Here is a 16864-nt window from a genome sequence, read left to right on the forward strand (position 1 = left end):
AGTTCGATTCCTTCAATCCTGACCAGCTCAAGGTTGACTCAGCTTCCCATCCTTCCAAGGCTGGTAAAATAAGGACCCAGATTGTTGGGGGCAATATGCTGACTCTGTAAATTACTTAGAGAGGGCTGTAAAGCACAACGAAGTGGTATATAAGTCTAAATGCTATTGCTATTATTTAAACTGTATTAAAAAGTTGTATGAACCCTGTTAATGCAGTTTGTAAACCATGATTTATGGTTTACTATCTACATGAATTATGTATTAATGGCAAGCTTACTCAGCCTATAAGGCAGTGGAGGGGAACTGAAGTATGTGACGCAGCATCTGCCAGCAATTTGGATAGAAAGTAGGTAGTTTTGGGGGGGATTTTGTTTTTTGTGATGCTATGATTTAGTTTGCTAAAAAAAAAAAAAGCTTTTCACTGAAACTAATCAGAAGGAATCAATTACAGTTGCCCCAAAATCTTATTATAAGATTTTGTTGTGGGAAGAAATTCAGGGAAAAAAGAATATCTAGTTTTGGGTCCTACTTCAAACACTACATTAAGGAAGCCTTAACCTGAAGACTAAATTATCACACTGTAGAAGAGTAACATACAGTCCTTGGAATGATTACACATTAATATATAAACATAATTCTAACAAACAAGGAAACCCTCCAATTTCCCTCCATCTCAGAAATCAAATAGAATATAAATCACTTCCAAAACTCTCTCCCAAAGATCTAGGACCTAGGTCAGTGATGGCTAACCTTTTTTTCCTCAGGTGCCGAAAGTGTGTATGTGTGCGTGATAGCGCATATGCGTGTGCCCACACTCATAATGCAATGCCCCCCATATCCCCCGTACCCCCTGCGCATGCACGTATGATCCCCCATGCCCTGTTTTGGGCCTAGCAGGCCTCCCTGAAGCCTCTAGAGGCCAGAAACGGCCCATTTCCGGACTTCCAGGAACCCTGTTTTTCACCTCCCAGAGCCTCCGCACGAGCCCTGTACTTATTTGGCATCCAAAATGGGCTGCATGGAGACTCCTTGGAGGGGATAGGTGGCATCGTCAGGGCCAGCCAAAAATCAGATGGCCGGTGCACACGCATGCGTGGTGGAGCTGACCTAGGGCAACATCTCGCATGCCGGCAGAGATGTCTCCGTGTGCCACCCGTGGTACGTGTGCCATAGGTTCGCCATCACGGACCTAGGTGAATGAAACTTGTCTTCTCCATGAGTGTGTGTCTCTTGAAAAAGCACTCTTGGGTTGTCCACTCCCTGATTTGAGACTATTTTATGTCAAGAGTCCAATAAAACTTTTCAATAGTCTCTCACTGCACCTCTACTGACTAAGCATCCAAAGAAGGGGCCCTAAGAAGACTTGGTCCAGGTTAGCTATATCTGGAAAGAGCTTTGAGGCAACCTGGTGCTAAATCATCCAGTAATATAAAGTTAATATAACTTAAATTCACAAGGTATGAAGTAGTTGGTGCTGCATGTAGTTTCTTTGCTTGTCAGAGAAACTCAATTATTCACAGACAGACAGACTTGGAATATGCACTTCCAGGAGGTAGAGAAGTTCTTTGTCACATGATCACCCAGTCAAATTACCATAACCTTCTCAGATTTCCAGAAAACCTTAGGTCCTTTTAAACGTGAGGACAGAAACTGACAAGCTGTGCACCAATGCTGAGAAAACAAAAAGTATTCCTTCCACCTTCCCAACAGCCTCAACATTAAATTTAGTGGAGTATCTGAGAAAGAGGAAATCCACAAAAAGTGGAACAGATGCTTCAGAAAGCATTATTTCTGGGAGGAAAAAAGATTAAAAAGTCTAGCAGGAATTCGTATTAGATTTTTTTCTTTTCTTTTTCCTGCATGTGGAAAAATTGTCTCTCTTTGTTTGTAGAACATAGGAAACTGTGTTTTATGTTGTCTATGCAGCATACCTCAGGCTACTCATGGGAATATTCTTTTTTTTCAAGCCTCTTGTGCACAGTAATATTAATTTGGAACTCTCTGCCCCATCTCTTGTTTAATGGAGGCTTTGGGACAGTAATGAGTTATTGGAAGAAGACCAGCAACATCTTACGATCTACTGGGAGCATTACACTTTCTTTGGCATAGTTTCTGTTTTTAATCAAGGAGCTCTTTTACATAATGCAAACAGCTTTATAATTATCTCCTTCCCTATTGAAAGTCTGCATTTTTAAAATTCTAAGTTGAAAGTATTGTTATATTTCACCTTTTTTTTTTTAAAAAAAAGTTGAATTTTGGTTATATCCCATGAGTTTCTCAATCTACCAAGGAAGCACTAAATCCTCCAGCAGAATGAAGGCTGCATTGTATAATAACATTTCTTTCTTTTTTCCTCCTCCTCCATCCTCCCGACCCTAACCCAAGGGAGTGGCAGCAAATGGCAACAAGTAGTAGTCTACAAATACACAAAACATAGTTCAAACAGCAATACCCTCCCCACAAATAATAAACCTAAATACTAATATGCAAAAAAATATTCCCATCAGGAAACGCAAAATTCTTGAGAAACACTCATTTGGGTTTTGTTGTAAACCCTTAACTGCAAGAGTTTACATTGACTAATGGCAGTTATGCTGGGGTGGAATCAAATTGGGAATCTATGTCACAAATGAGCACCAAGTATAGTTTCTTATAAAGGACATAAGGATAGACCAATGAACTATTCTTATGAAAATTGGAATGGAGTGATTTCCCCACAGACTTCAGAGAAAAATATTAAAATTACACAGCATAAATCAGTGGTGGGTTGCTACCAGTTCGCGCCAGATTGGGCGAACTGGGGGTGGCGGCGGGAGGCTCCGCCCACCGGCCTGGACACTTCTGCGCATAAGCATCACGCAAGCATGCACACATGCACGAGTGAACTGGTACCGACAGATTTTGAAACCCGCCCCTGGTGTAAATTACCAAAAGTTATTTTTTTAAGTAGATGGACAATTTAGAGCTTGTTGACAAGAATATATATTTTTCTGAAAGACATAGATCCTTTTCAGGAATAGATATTATTTGGATTTTGAGGAATTTGGCTATTGAAGTTTATAAAATTGAGATATTAGCAAATACTTTTCTAGATCATAATCCAGTAAGTGATTTATAAAAGAACACTTAGATCTTTCGGGTGAAAGAAAAATGAAATGCCATTACAGAAAGAACCAATAGTGGAGGACTGTAAAAGAGTTTTTTTTTTCTTTTTGAATATAATTTAGATAAAGGTACTGATGTAAGAATGGTTTGGGATGCCAGTAAAGCTTTCATTAGAGGTTTTGATATAACATAACAGTGAGTTCAGAACAAACAAGAGAAAATACAAGCTATTTTAGTTGAGATAAAAAGAAAAGAATAAATGATATTTCCAGAGAAGATAAATGTTTCTTAACAAATTAAGCTTTTGCAGTGACAATTATCTATGCTAACAGTGAGAAATAGAAGCAAATGAATTAGGCAAAGCAAAAAAAAATGAGTTTGCAAACAACCCAGGGAAATGGTTAGAGAAAAGAAAAAGAAAAGAAAAGAAAATGATATTAAAATTACAAGAGGGAGATATGGCATTAATAGATAATGTGATTATGCAAAAAGCATTCCATCAATATTACTCAAAATTATACAAAGCACAATGATTAGTGAGTAATTTCGTAAGTGAGTAAGGAATCCAGATGTGCCCTGAAACTCAGAAAATCACTAGCTAATGTTTGGAAAGTTCTAGATTGGGGAGCTTTGGCGTAAAACATTGTCTTTCATGGACTTTTTTTTTAAAAAAATAAATTTTAGCAACCCTCCAACTATAGAAATGGTGAAGATGTACCAAAACTCCATTTACTTTCTGCTCTCGGTAACTGCAAAGAATTGCATACAGACTAAAATTCCTAATTTGCATCGTCATCATCATCATCATCATTTTAGCCACTGTCTATCCACTGCAGGATGAATCCCTCTTCCTCATGTTTCCAACCAATACAGTCCTAAGCTTTCTTTTGCCAATTGGGCCCGCAATACTTGCTGATGTCACTGATCCAATATGTTTTATGTCTCTTTGGTGGATGCTTTTTATCAAGTGAAATACATTCTATGACTGCCTTCGTCCACCTGCCATCAGTTCTTCTTGCTATGTAATCAGCCCATTTCCATTTCAATTCTTTTTCTCTCTGGATGATATCGTATATTTTCATTTGTTCTCTTATCCATGTGCGGGTCTTTCTATCTTGTCTTGTAATGCCAAACATGCATCTTTGTGTTACTCTTCGCTTTTGTATTGATTGTGAGGTTAGTGTCCATGTTTCACCGGCATATGTTACAGCAGGTAGATCACACTAATTGAAAACATTTCTCCTCAGGTGTAGGGGGAGGTTGTTCTTGAAAATTATGCTTAGCTTGCTGAATGCCTGCCAGCAACATTTAACACTGCATTCAATTTCTTTTATTGTATCACCTTCCACTGAGATCCGTTGGCCAATGTATATGTAGTAATCTACTGTGTCTAGTTTTTCTCCAGATATATATATATATATATATTATTTCTTTGGTAAATTTATTAAACATAACCTATCTCTTTTGCAGGTTTATTTTTAAGCCATATTTTTCTCCTGCTTTATGCAGCTCTTGTATGTGTCTTTATAGCTCTTCTTGGTCTTGTGAGAAGAGAACAACATCTTCTGCAAATTTTAAGTGATTTAAATAGGCGTCATTGATTTTTATTCCATCTTGAATCAATATATTGAATATAGAGAGAAAAATCACAACCTGCAAATAGAAGTAGAATGTCTGTGGTAAAAGAAAGCAAAGATAGTACTAACAGTCATAGGTGTCTTGGATGCAATCCCAAAACATCTGGAGAACCACTAGAACACCATTGACATTGACAAAATCATCATCAATCCTCTGCAAAATGCAACTTTACTTGGAATGGCTTACATCCTGCGGCGATACCTTTATCATCATGAAATAACAACATCTGCCTATCGATAGGTAGACAAAAATACCAAACCCAGACTGAACACCTGGCTGACTATGCGACCAACTGTGTAATAATGCCTTCTGAAATTGTAACAAATATCTTCTAAGCAGTTGCACAGTAGAATCAGACAAGATTCCATCAGGTAACAAAGATTAAATTTTACACCTTAAATGTGGAAACTTACTTTTTTTAAAAAAAAAGCTAAGTGGAATACTTTCACTGTTCACCAAAATGCCTTCAAAGATCAGATAAGTTTCATCTTCTTTGAAACAAAATTCCATAACCTGAGCATTGACATGGAAAATATTCTGTCCCACAAAAATAATTTGGTGATAGCAGTGGTGGGTTTCTACCGGTTTACTCCGGTTCATGTGAACCGGTAGTGGCGGTGGCGGGAGACTCTGCCCACCTGCCTGGACGTCATCACAGATGCTCTGCGCATGTGCAGAAGGGCTGCGCGCAAGCAAAGCGCATGCACACACACACATGCTCCTGATTCAGAACCGGTAGCGAAAGTAAGTGGAACCCACTACTGGGTGGTAGACATAAAAAGGACAAGATCAGTTGCAAATGGTTTCTTGTTTAATCTGTGTTTGAGACAGTAGTGGTTAACAGCTTGATTTGTTCATTTCTGCCCATTATGCAGATAGTTAAAGACTCAGATAACGAGAAGGAAGCTGATGGGAATCTTTTGGCATACTTTGGCATGCATCTGAGTTCTTAATAGAACAGGAGCTGATTCCACATTAACAGATGGCATCCTTTTTTTGTATTTTTAAAGTGGAGATTTTTCCAGCAGACTGTTAATTACATCAACAATCTAAATGCATTAACACTTGTTTGTTATGTGACTGTCACACTTTTTAAATGGAAAAACAGGCATAGCATTGTAGAAGCTGATAAACATCCTAGTTTTGAGTTCTTTGTCACTGCAGCAACCCTCTCTCTCTCTCTCTCTCTCTCTCTCTCTCCCTCCCTCCCTCCCTCCCTCCCTCCCTCCCTCTCTTTCTTCTTTGATAATTTATAGCCATATTGACAAAGACCAATTAGAGTTTGAATATGTTTTGGCTTCATCCATTCATGTCTTTGTGCTTCCGCATATTTCTGCTTTGTGCTTCAACAGATGGATAGGTGGGAGGTGGAACACCTGAATTTTGCCTTTCTGCTTAGCCTCATGAGGGACAGCTTGCTTAAATTTGGTGCTGCAGGAGTGGTTCCTTCACTTCAGTTTGAATATATTCATTGAGTACAGTATTCAGGTATTAGCCGTGGCATTTCATGTCAAAGGGGTTCTAGGTTAACTTGATATTTTGGCTACATCAAGGAATTCTTTAGAGTCCTCACTGCTTTGAACTGCATGACCTTGATTATTGCAGTTATTTACTTTCAAGGTTTAAGAGCTATTATTGCTCTGTTGCAGTACTGTTGCAGTACTGAGAGAGGGAAGATTAATCCTTACTGGAAACATGAGGCACGCTGAAAAGATGCTTGGATCACAGCCACTGTTCTGGACAGCTACACAAAGGATATTAATCGTCAGCTAAAGCTGAGCCATTTCAAATCTTTGATTTGGATCTTTAAACCTGTTCTCAAAGTAGATGCAATTTAAGTACAGCCACTGAAAAATAACAAAGTTTTCCCCATCAGATTCCATTTTTTTTTAAAAAAAGTTTTCATATGTCTTTATTGGGTTACCTTTTAAAAACAAATTCAAATAAAATAAAAGTATTTTTATATATCTTCTACTACTACATACATTTTTAAATAATTTTGACTAGCAATTTATACACATATGCAGAGAAAGTACATATACATGTATACACACACACACTTATACATACACACTGGCATATTTATGATTACTAAAATGTGGTTTTATGCAGACTTCCTTCTAATTCATAATATGTTTAATTGGAAAATTCCATTGCAAAATGATGTTTAAGGGATTAACTGCATTTAGGGTTATCCAGGGAGCAAGTATAAAACTACTCCGTGTGTGTATGGGGGGTGTGTAAATCTTTCCTGCAATACAAAGGTATCTTGATTTTTATTTATTTTTTTAGCAATATGACAGCTATAGCTAAGAATAAATTGAGAATATTTACCAGTTGGCATAAATATTGTTCAACTTTTTTTTTTGGTTTAGTAGGAATCTGTCTAATATTGTAACTGTTTAACCCGTTTGCTTACAAATAATCTGAATGTGTTGTTGAGACATGAAAATGATAGCTCAAAATAGCTTTAAAATGTGTAATTTTGCAGTTGCTTCTTGAACTCTTACATGGTAAAATTAGTAAAAAATATTAACTGGAGCCAACAGGAAGGAGAAGTCTGTTGGTGCCATGAAGGTACACTTCTCCACTTTTTTAGCTTTTTAACTTTAATACTGTAACCCTATCTTTTAACTCTGCTTTTTCTTAGTATTTATTTATGCCTTTATACATTGTGACATGTTTTTAATTTAAATTGCCCAGAGTCACTTAGGTGAGATTGGCAATATAAAAATAGAATGAATGAATGAATGAATGAATGAATGTGAATTTAGATTTTTAGATTCTCACAAATTCTCAAAGAACTGTTTTAGTCTGTCTGATATCTTTAAAGCATAATTAATAACACCCAAATCCTGAAATAACTAGAAAAGCATTTGGCAGGGCATCCTTTTGAACAAATGGCAGATAAAGGTGAATTACAGAAACCATTTCCAAATCAATTATGGAGAAACGTAACTAACGAAGAAAATGTTCACAATTTGGGGAGAAGTTTTATATCAAGCTTTTAAACAAAGTTTGCAAACAAGCTCTGAAAATTCTTGCTTATTACTCAGTAATGCTTACATAAAATTTCCTTTAAGAATTTTGTTTCACTTTTTTAAATCTCTGAAAGGGAAAAAAAAAAACATTGATCTTGATAATCACTCAGCACACCAGCACATTTGGATGATTATGCATTGTTAATAGACATTAAATCTTATTGTCAGCTCTAAAACAAGTATGTTGCACAACATTCTGCAAAAAAATACCATTTGCAGGTGAAAAACATTTAGCTTCACCTTGGAAATGCTGGAAAAAACTCATTTACACTTATTTAAAGTACATGGCAGAAACTACATTTCAAAACATTATGTTCCTACGCATTAAAAATTAAGCAATTTACAGCATGCTCGTTTTTTAATGTAATGAAAACAATCAGCAAATAATCTAACTCCTTCAGCTGCTAGTCATCATAATGGTGCATTATAAATTAGCATAATAAAAGATCTTAGTTCAGACAAGGGGTGACTGATCAAGAATTTGTAGCTACCCAGGGTGGTCTTTTATGCCCTTTTGGAAACAAACTCTAAACCAGAAGGCCAAATAAGTTGGCCCTGTTGCAACTCTATGTCTTAAAACATTCACTGAGCAAATAGGGCAGTGATGGCTTATCTTCTCTGGACTGAGTGCACAAACCCCCAAAAAGCAATGCACTTGTGGCCCCCGCACATGCGTTCTGCGCCTGTGCATGCACCCTCTCCACACATGCGCAGGCATGCAGCGCAGCCCCCACATATGCGCCCCTTACCATGCATGTGTGCGGCCCTTCACGCATGGCCCCACACGTGGCCTGCCTCTGTGCATGCGCATGTGGCCCCCCCACACATCCCCCACCTGTGCACACATGTGTGCATCCCTCTTACCCACGCATGTGCAGCAGAGACCAAGACCAGCTGGCCAGCAGGAGGCGCACACCAGAAGGGGTGCTGCATGCCATCTCTGGCATGCATGCCATAGGTTTGCCGTTACAGAAATAGGGATTCAGTTAAGGCAATGTTTCTCAAATTTGGCAACTTGAAGTACTTCAACTTCCAGCAAGGCTAGCTAGGGAATTCTGGGAATTGAAGCTGGCACTTCTTTAAGCTGCCAAGGTTGAAAAACACTGGGTTGCTGCTTTTTTTTTTTGCGTCAGAAGCAATGAGGCACTTCTAGGTTGAAAGGATTAACAATGACATTGTCATTGCCCAGGGGATGTCCAGTTGGGGGCTCCTTTCATGACCCCATTAATTGTCTATCAAAGTGGTACCTATTTATCTACTCAGGTTTGCATGTTTTTGAACTGGTAGGAGCTGGAGTGAATGACGGGAGCTCACTCCATCACACAGCAGTACTTGGGTATCAAACGCAGGCTTGCTGATTGTCAGTGCAGCATTCTAACTAGGTGAGCTACCACGCTCCTTAACACTGAGTTAATGCATGCTAACCAAATAATTTTTATAGTGTCAAGTACTTAAATATTAAATATTTGAGGTGGCCCTTTTTTATTCAAAACAATATAAGCTTGTCTTTAAAATTATTAAGTTGGATAAACCACTATCTAAAAAGCATATGTGGGATCATGTTCTCATAAAACACATGCATATGTACATAACCATGAAATACAGGTAATCTCTCTACTCTGTCATTTATTTCATTACATTTGGTAATTATCAACATTGAGCCATGTAAGGAAAGTAAAGCATTTAATATTTAAAATAAGATGGCAATTAACTTCTGGGAGGTTAATCACTTTTAGAAGACTACAGTAAGGATGATTTGGTGTACAGTTGGAGAAAGAACAATAGAGTAATGAAATGGTCCCCTATAATTTATTTATTAAAAGCATTTAAAACCACATGTTGTTAAAAATCCACGGACATGTACAACAATGATTAAAACGGACAATAAATATAAAAAAGGGGGAGAGAAGTAATTAATTCCCTGGAGTAGTAAGATAAAAGATTCCATATTTCTCTCTCTTTCTGCAGACAATTAACAAGAGAAAGTTTATTTCCAATGGGAAAAAGCATTCATTCATGCAGGAGAAGAAAACTAGTGATCAGCATTTGGGAAGATTTTATTAGTGCTAGCAAAGAAAACACCGGGACCACAGCCATCCATCTCAGAATCCCAAACTACCCATAGTCTAATGAGATGAAGAAACAAGTTTGTAATTCTTCCCAATAATTAATGCTAAATATGTATTCCTTATGTAGATAATATTCATAGTAGGTGATATAGTAGTAGATCCAATCACACTTGGCCTTCTCCTTCTCCTCCATTCATAGTATATTTTAAAGACCACAAAACAATAGTAAAACAATCAAAATATGAAAAAAAGCCAACAAACTGGATTTTGTAGCAAAGCAATTTGGTTTATATAAAATTATATATCTTACAACACAGTGATAAAGAATGCAAATAACTTGATTAACTATTTGCAGTTGGTCCCTGCCAATAACATCCTTCAGACCATTCATAGAGAGAAAGAAAACAAATGTATTAAATCTAAGTACATTTAGGAAATGCTCCAAGATCCTCAGAATACCTCAGAGGTGGTATTCAGCAGGTTCTGACCAGTTCTGGAGAACCGGTAGTGGAAATTTTGACTGATTCAGAGAACCGGTAAATACCATCTCTGACTGGCCCCGCCCCCATCTATTCTCTGTTTCCCAAGTCCCAGATGATTGGGAGGAAATGGGGATTTTGCAGTAACCTTCCCCTGGAGTGGGTGGGAATGGAGATTTTACAGTATCCTTCCCCTACCACGCCCACCAAGCCATGCCACGCCCACCAAGCCATGCCCACAGAACCAGTAGTAAAAAAATTTGAATCCCACCACTGGTAACCCTACAGTATTGCTTGAATTTTCCATTTGTCCATCAATGATGAAAATTCTGACTGGAGAACTGGACTGAAAGGAAAGATTGGTGTATATGTCCAGGATTATGTAGACTGACGGCAATGGTTGCCCTATTCCAGATTATTCTTCCTGCCTCAAAAGTTACTAATATAAAACTAAATACAATTAATCCTGGTATTGTTCCCTGATCCTAGATTAGCATAACAACTGCTCTATCTGAGATTGAAAAATGCTGACTTTGGGAAGCCCACAAAGGGAAGACACTTGTACCAGCCATTGAGCTAGTCTAACTCCCTTCCATTGTAAACAGAAAAGGAAAGAGAAAAAAGTTGAATTACAATTGCAATTATTTTCCTTTTGAGTGTGCTTTTATGTTTTTAGCAATATACAGTAAATTGTGGGCTAATGACAGATAATGGCATAAAAATAAATAAATGAAATATTTATTAAAATCATACTGTATTTCTAAATTTACACCTACACATATCAATCAACAAAAACAATTTTATACTATTTTATGTCCCCTTCTTTACATTGATGCATTTCTTCTTTTACTGGCAGAGAAGAAATGGCGAATAAATTTTGATAGGCTCAATAACCGATAGAGATTTTGGAATCTGAGCCAGCGATTTTGTAGTATAAATAGCAATAGCATTTAATAGCCCTCTCTAAGCAGTTTACAGAGTCAGCATATTGCCCCCAACAATCTGGCTCCTCATTTTACCCACCTCGGTAGGATGGAAGGCTGAGTCAACCTTGAGCCTGGTGAGATTTGATCTGCCAAATTGCAGGCAGCCAGTAAGCAGCAGAAGTAGCCTGCAGTACTGCACTCTAACCACTGTGCCACCATGGCTCTCTAAAGTTAATATATTCAGTGAAGGGCATATTTTCAGGTCTCAAATCCCTGCCCAGATACATCCTTCCAACTCTTCTTTCTTTCTCAACCTTACCTCTATGGTTTTCTTTCTCTCAGACAAAAGGAAAAGGAGGAAAAAACTTTCCATTGCAAAAAAGGCACATTGACAGAAGCTATAAGGAATTAACAAGTGCTATTTTTTAATTCTGTAAACAAAACCAATGACATTTCTGTAGATGTACAGTAGAATGAAGGAACAGTTTTCTTTCCTTTTATCATTGTAAAAAGGTAAAATAAGGAAGAAATCAACAACAACAACAGGGGTCTGGATTAGTGTAAAGCAAGAGAGTACAGTATGGGAATAGGCTGCGAAAGCAGGTAGTTATGTAAACAGTTGGAAATCAAAGATAAAGAACAGGTGCTAATAAAGAGGAACCAATTCTTAGAAAGGAAAGTCAGACATTGCTTGATTGGCCACACAAGGGACCCTCAACAGATGGGAAGAGTAAGAAGCAGAAGAATGTCCAATCAGGATCTTCTGTGGTCACAATATGGACAGAATGCCACCACCACCAATCCACTGCAATCCAAATTGAATTTTGAATGCTGCCTTTAGAAACACGCAGAAGCAGCACAGGAGACCAATAGCTTAAGCTAAATTGTGGATCTGTCATGAGACCTAGTGCCATTGATAATATAAGCTGTTGAAATATATCACTGTGTATATGAATACAGCCTTTCTGGGCGAAACGTTCTATCATTTTTCGCATTTCTAAGAATAACCTAATACACATTGCAACTGTAATTTTTCCTCTAAACTCATAAAGATATTTTACCATCAATCTGCAGCATAAAATAGTGCTGAAGGTCTCACAACTGTAAAATAGATGGCACTGGTAGCAGAAATAACCACATTGCTGGATATGATTTGTTTTTTTTTAAATCCTGTTTAGGACTAACATACAAGTATGTCTGAACTGGAATCTTTCCATCCATGAATACATGCATATATCAGACCTCCGGTTGATGTTGTGGCACTATCGGATGCAAAAAGCAGGGCTCCGCAAACTCGTGTTGAATCCCTTCATTGGAGGGCCCCATAAGGGGCTAAAGTCACCCTGTAGGGGTGATGAAGAGTGGAGGCGTTCCTTGCAGGTCACCAAGAGCGGCGGCTCTCCTGCTTGATCCAGGGCTAATTCCCTCTCATCCAATGACGAAGAGGAGAGGCAGCCATTATGGCTGCCGTAAAGTGGGGCAGCCGAAGAAACAAAGACTGTGCTGGAGCGGTGTGTGAACAGTGACTGGAACTGGGTGAAGTGATTTTTTTTTCTACTTGAAACCTACCCTAAAGAAAATAAACTCTGGAAAAGGGCTTTGAAAAGTTTGTTTAAGCGGCAAACAATTACAGAGGGAAAAATTATAGACCCGAAAGAAAAAAAAAAGATATTAAGAAGAAAACCCCTGGAGGTCTGCTGTGCTACCCATTGCTTTATACTTACTTATTCCTGACTACTGGAGCTCTAACGTTGAAAATATAGAAGACATCAAAGTAAAGTGATTTTTAAATATCAGGAGTTATGATTGAACTTATAGTGGGGACTTAAAGAGACATTTAGAAATTTTCCTGGATTATCTAAAAAGAGCCAAACTGACTAACTATGGGACATATAGAACCATATTACTGTATTTCTGGAGGAGCAATACCAGGATTGAGTGAATGGTTTCCAGGTCGACTTTCTGAGGGCAAAAATAATTGAGACTCTGGGGCAGTGTTAGAACATTGACAGATTACTGAACGATATTTGGATTTATCAAAAAAGAAGGCAAGATGTTTCAGCAGGGGGAAATAAGTGGGTTGCAAAAAGAATTGGTGGCAATGTTTCAAAGCATTCAGGATACCATGACAAGGAATTACAGGGAGATAATGGACTTAATGAATAACATAAATGGGAAGTTAGAAAGTGCTCCACAAGAGATAATGAATAATGATCAAAAAGCCCAGGAAATAGAGGAGACAATGGAGAGACCAGGGGAAAAGACAGAACTAAATAAACAAACAAAACAAGAAAAGGGAGAAGGTAATAAAAACTTATGAAGCAATTCAGGGAAAATACGTGCTAACAAATGATACTAGATAAACAGAAAGATATCTTTGAAAAGAAAATGGAGAGTTGGGCAGATCCTCTGGAGGTTTGGCAACAAAAGATAGTAGAGTTGGAAGAAATATTTAAATTAAACAGGAAAGACGTAGATATAGAAAAAGACCCAAGGAAGGAATTTGGGAGGCAAGTTAAAAAATGAATAAGAATTGAAATATTAAAATGGACAAGAGATGACGGCTAGAGGAAATGTTTTGTAACATAAGATTGGCTTTATTAGGAGCTAGAATAGAGGCAGACACAAGAAATAGGGGAAATATTATTATGCATTTTTTAATATAATATATTAAAAATAGCTAGATATAAAGATTAGATGTGAAAGATGGTGATACTATGTACATTCTAATGATATTCTTATTGTTATTAGAATGGGGGACTAAAATGTGGAACAATTAAATAATGAAGGTTTATATTTTAATACAAATATGTATAAGAATATTATAATTACATAAAAGTATGATTTAAATAACAAATAATATTAATACTATCATTACTAATTGTATTCAAGTGAATGATACCCAGATGCCCCACTGTTCATGTATTGATATTGATGTATATATTTTTTAAATATATTAAAAAAGAAAAAGTAAACATGCATATATCAGCTAATGTATCAATATGCAATATGTACAATACACTGCAACAGGGCATGTATTTATTGCAGAAAAGGATTTGATTCTTTCTGGAAAAACCTCAAGTAAATCATATTTATAAGGTACTTATTAAACACAAGAATGTTTGATTCTGACTTAGAACTTGTTATGGCTATTCCCCTTTTTCCAAATAAACAAAAAGGAGAGAAGAACTGCAGATATCAAGGAATAATGCAACACAAGGCACAGAGCCCTCTACAAGACAACATAGAAGTACAAAGATGGTGTATGCAGAGTCAATGAGGTAACACTACCTGTTAAGAATATTCAAAGAAGTGTAAGAGTGAAGCCACTTTATTATTTATTACTACTGTGTTTATATCTCAATCTTTTCTCTGACCACTGAAAACAACACATATCGATGTATCCTCTCAATTCATCCCACATTTTTATGAGAAAAATTGGGCTAAGGGAGAATGACTGACACAAGTCATTCAATGAAGTCCAAGGTCAACTTCCAAGTCCCAAATCTGGACTTCCATCTATTACCATTACCCACAAAGATGAAGGGGGTCAAACTATTTTCTAAAGCACCAGAAGACAAGACAAAAAATAATAGATGAAAACTAATCAAGTACAGAAGCAACTTAGAATTACGGAGAAATTTCCTAACAGTGAGAACAATCAACCAGTAGAATAGCTTGCCATCATAGGTTGTGGATGTCCCATCACTGAAGGCTTCCAGAAGAGACTGGAAATGGTATAGGGTCTCCTGCTTGAACAGGGGGTTGGACTGTTATTCTGTGTTCTAAATAAGAACCAGTTCAAACTAGACCCAGATATACAGATTCAGACCTAGATATACAGATGTAAAGTTGTATATCTACAGAAGTACATTTAGTTAAAATCGCTTGAATGCTATGGCAGAGCAAGCAAAAAAAAAAAAAACCCAAAAAACTAAAGCCCCAGCCAAAAGTCTATGTGTATTGTATTAATGATCGATAAAATGGTTATGGCAACTGTAGTTGAAAAATACATAAATACCTTTCACTCTTCTTGGCAATAAAATATAAATATAGTCAGTTAAATATCAATTTCTACCTCTTCATAGCATTCAAAACCAGATACGTATTTCATTCTCTTATCTGTCCCTTGTGTCACTGGTGCAAATAGAGTTTGATTTCACAAGATTAAAAAGTTAAACTTGCCTCTGCCTTACCAAAAGGCACAGCTAAAAAAAACTCTTGAAATGGTCAAGGGTAACAGCCCAAGAGCAGGATTGAGTACAAAATCCCTCCAGTGTATCTAAATGAGATTAGTAAATGGAAAGATGAGCTAACTAAAAAAAAAAAAAATACCACGCAGTGAGAATGACACACTGTCATGCCATGATTCTCCAAGAAATTAATCAAATGTGATAAAATTCATTCAAGGAAGAAACTTTCCTCTGGGGCCAAGTGTGATGATTTGTTAGAAAGATGTGTAAATGGGATAATTATTCATAGGCAGAAAGGCCTCATTCCTCTCAGTTTTATTTCAAAGTCTTGCACATCTCAAAGGGATTTTTGGAGAGACTTTTCTTAAAGCTTATTATTTCAATCAGAGAAACAGAGCACTTTTCATCTCAGTATGTTGTTTCTCCACTTATGTTCTTACAATGTATTAGAGCAGTGATGGTGAACCTTTTTGGCACCGAGTGTCCAAACCGAAACATACCTGCGCGTATGCACACTGGAGTGCCGAAAACCCGAAGACTAGCTGGCCAGCGTGCACATGCGCCATGCACATGTGCACCTGGTCTTCAGGTTTCCGGCATGCACACTGGCCAGCTGGTCTTAGTGCGCACCAGCACGCTGGCAACCCGAAAACCAGTGGCTGGTGCGCATGCATGTGCGCATGCATGTGCCAGAAACCAGAAGAGCAGCTGGTGATGGCACATGTGCCTGCAGAGAAGGCTCTGTGTGCTATCTCTGGCACACGTGCCACAGGTTCGCCATCATGGTATTACAGTAACTCAGTCCTTTCTTGTGTTCTGGAGTTATAAATAAATATGAAGGGGCCAAAATGTGTATATTTGTGCTTTTAAAAATGTGTGAGTCACTGGGAATAAGACTGCATATAAAATGTAAGAATAATAAAGGAAACAACAATAGTCAGGTGCACTTAAATATCTGCAAGAAATACCATTTGCCTGGAAGCAAGAACTAGACCGCAGAACAGACAAAGTGATAGGAAATGAAGAAGCTACAGTACTCTGGGATTTTAAAATTCAAACAGACAAGTACCTGCCACGTAACACCCCAGACTTAGCAATTGTTGATAACAATGATAAAAAAGGCTGGACAGTGGACAATACAGTATGTGGAGACATCAAAACAGAAGAGAAAGAAATTGAGAAAATCACAAAATACAAAGGCCTGCAAATAGAAGTAGAATAACTGTGGCAAAAGAAAGCAAAGATAGTACCAAAGAGAGATAGGTGCTTTGGATATAATTCCAAAACATCTAAAGAAACATTTGAGCAACATCAGCATTGACAAAATTATCATCAGTCAATTGCAAAAGGCAGCTTTCCTTGGAATGGTTTACATCTTGCAATGGGATCTTTAATATCATCAAAGAACTATCC

General features: G+C 37.4%; 1 protein-coding gene across 3 annotated transcripts in view; it reads right to left on the reverse strand.

Annotated features, from left to right (window-relative positions):
- Window positions 1-16864, reverse strand: part of KCNAB1 (potassium voltage-gated channel subfamily A regulatory beta subunit 1) — a 176997-nt gene that overhangs the window by 70189 nt on the left and 89944 nt on the right. The gene's annotated exons all lie outside the window — the stretch shown is intronic.

Source organism: Pituophis catenifer, unplaced genomic scaffold, assembly GCF_029215685.1.
Source record: "Pituophis catenifer annectens isolate HBS135680 unplaced genomic scaffold, rPitCat1.0.hap2 SCAF_6, whole genome shotgun sequence".
Taxonomy (NCBI): domain Eukaryota; kingdom Metazoa; phylum Chordata; class Lepidosauria; order Squamata; family Colubridae; genus Pituophis; species Pituophis catenifer.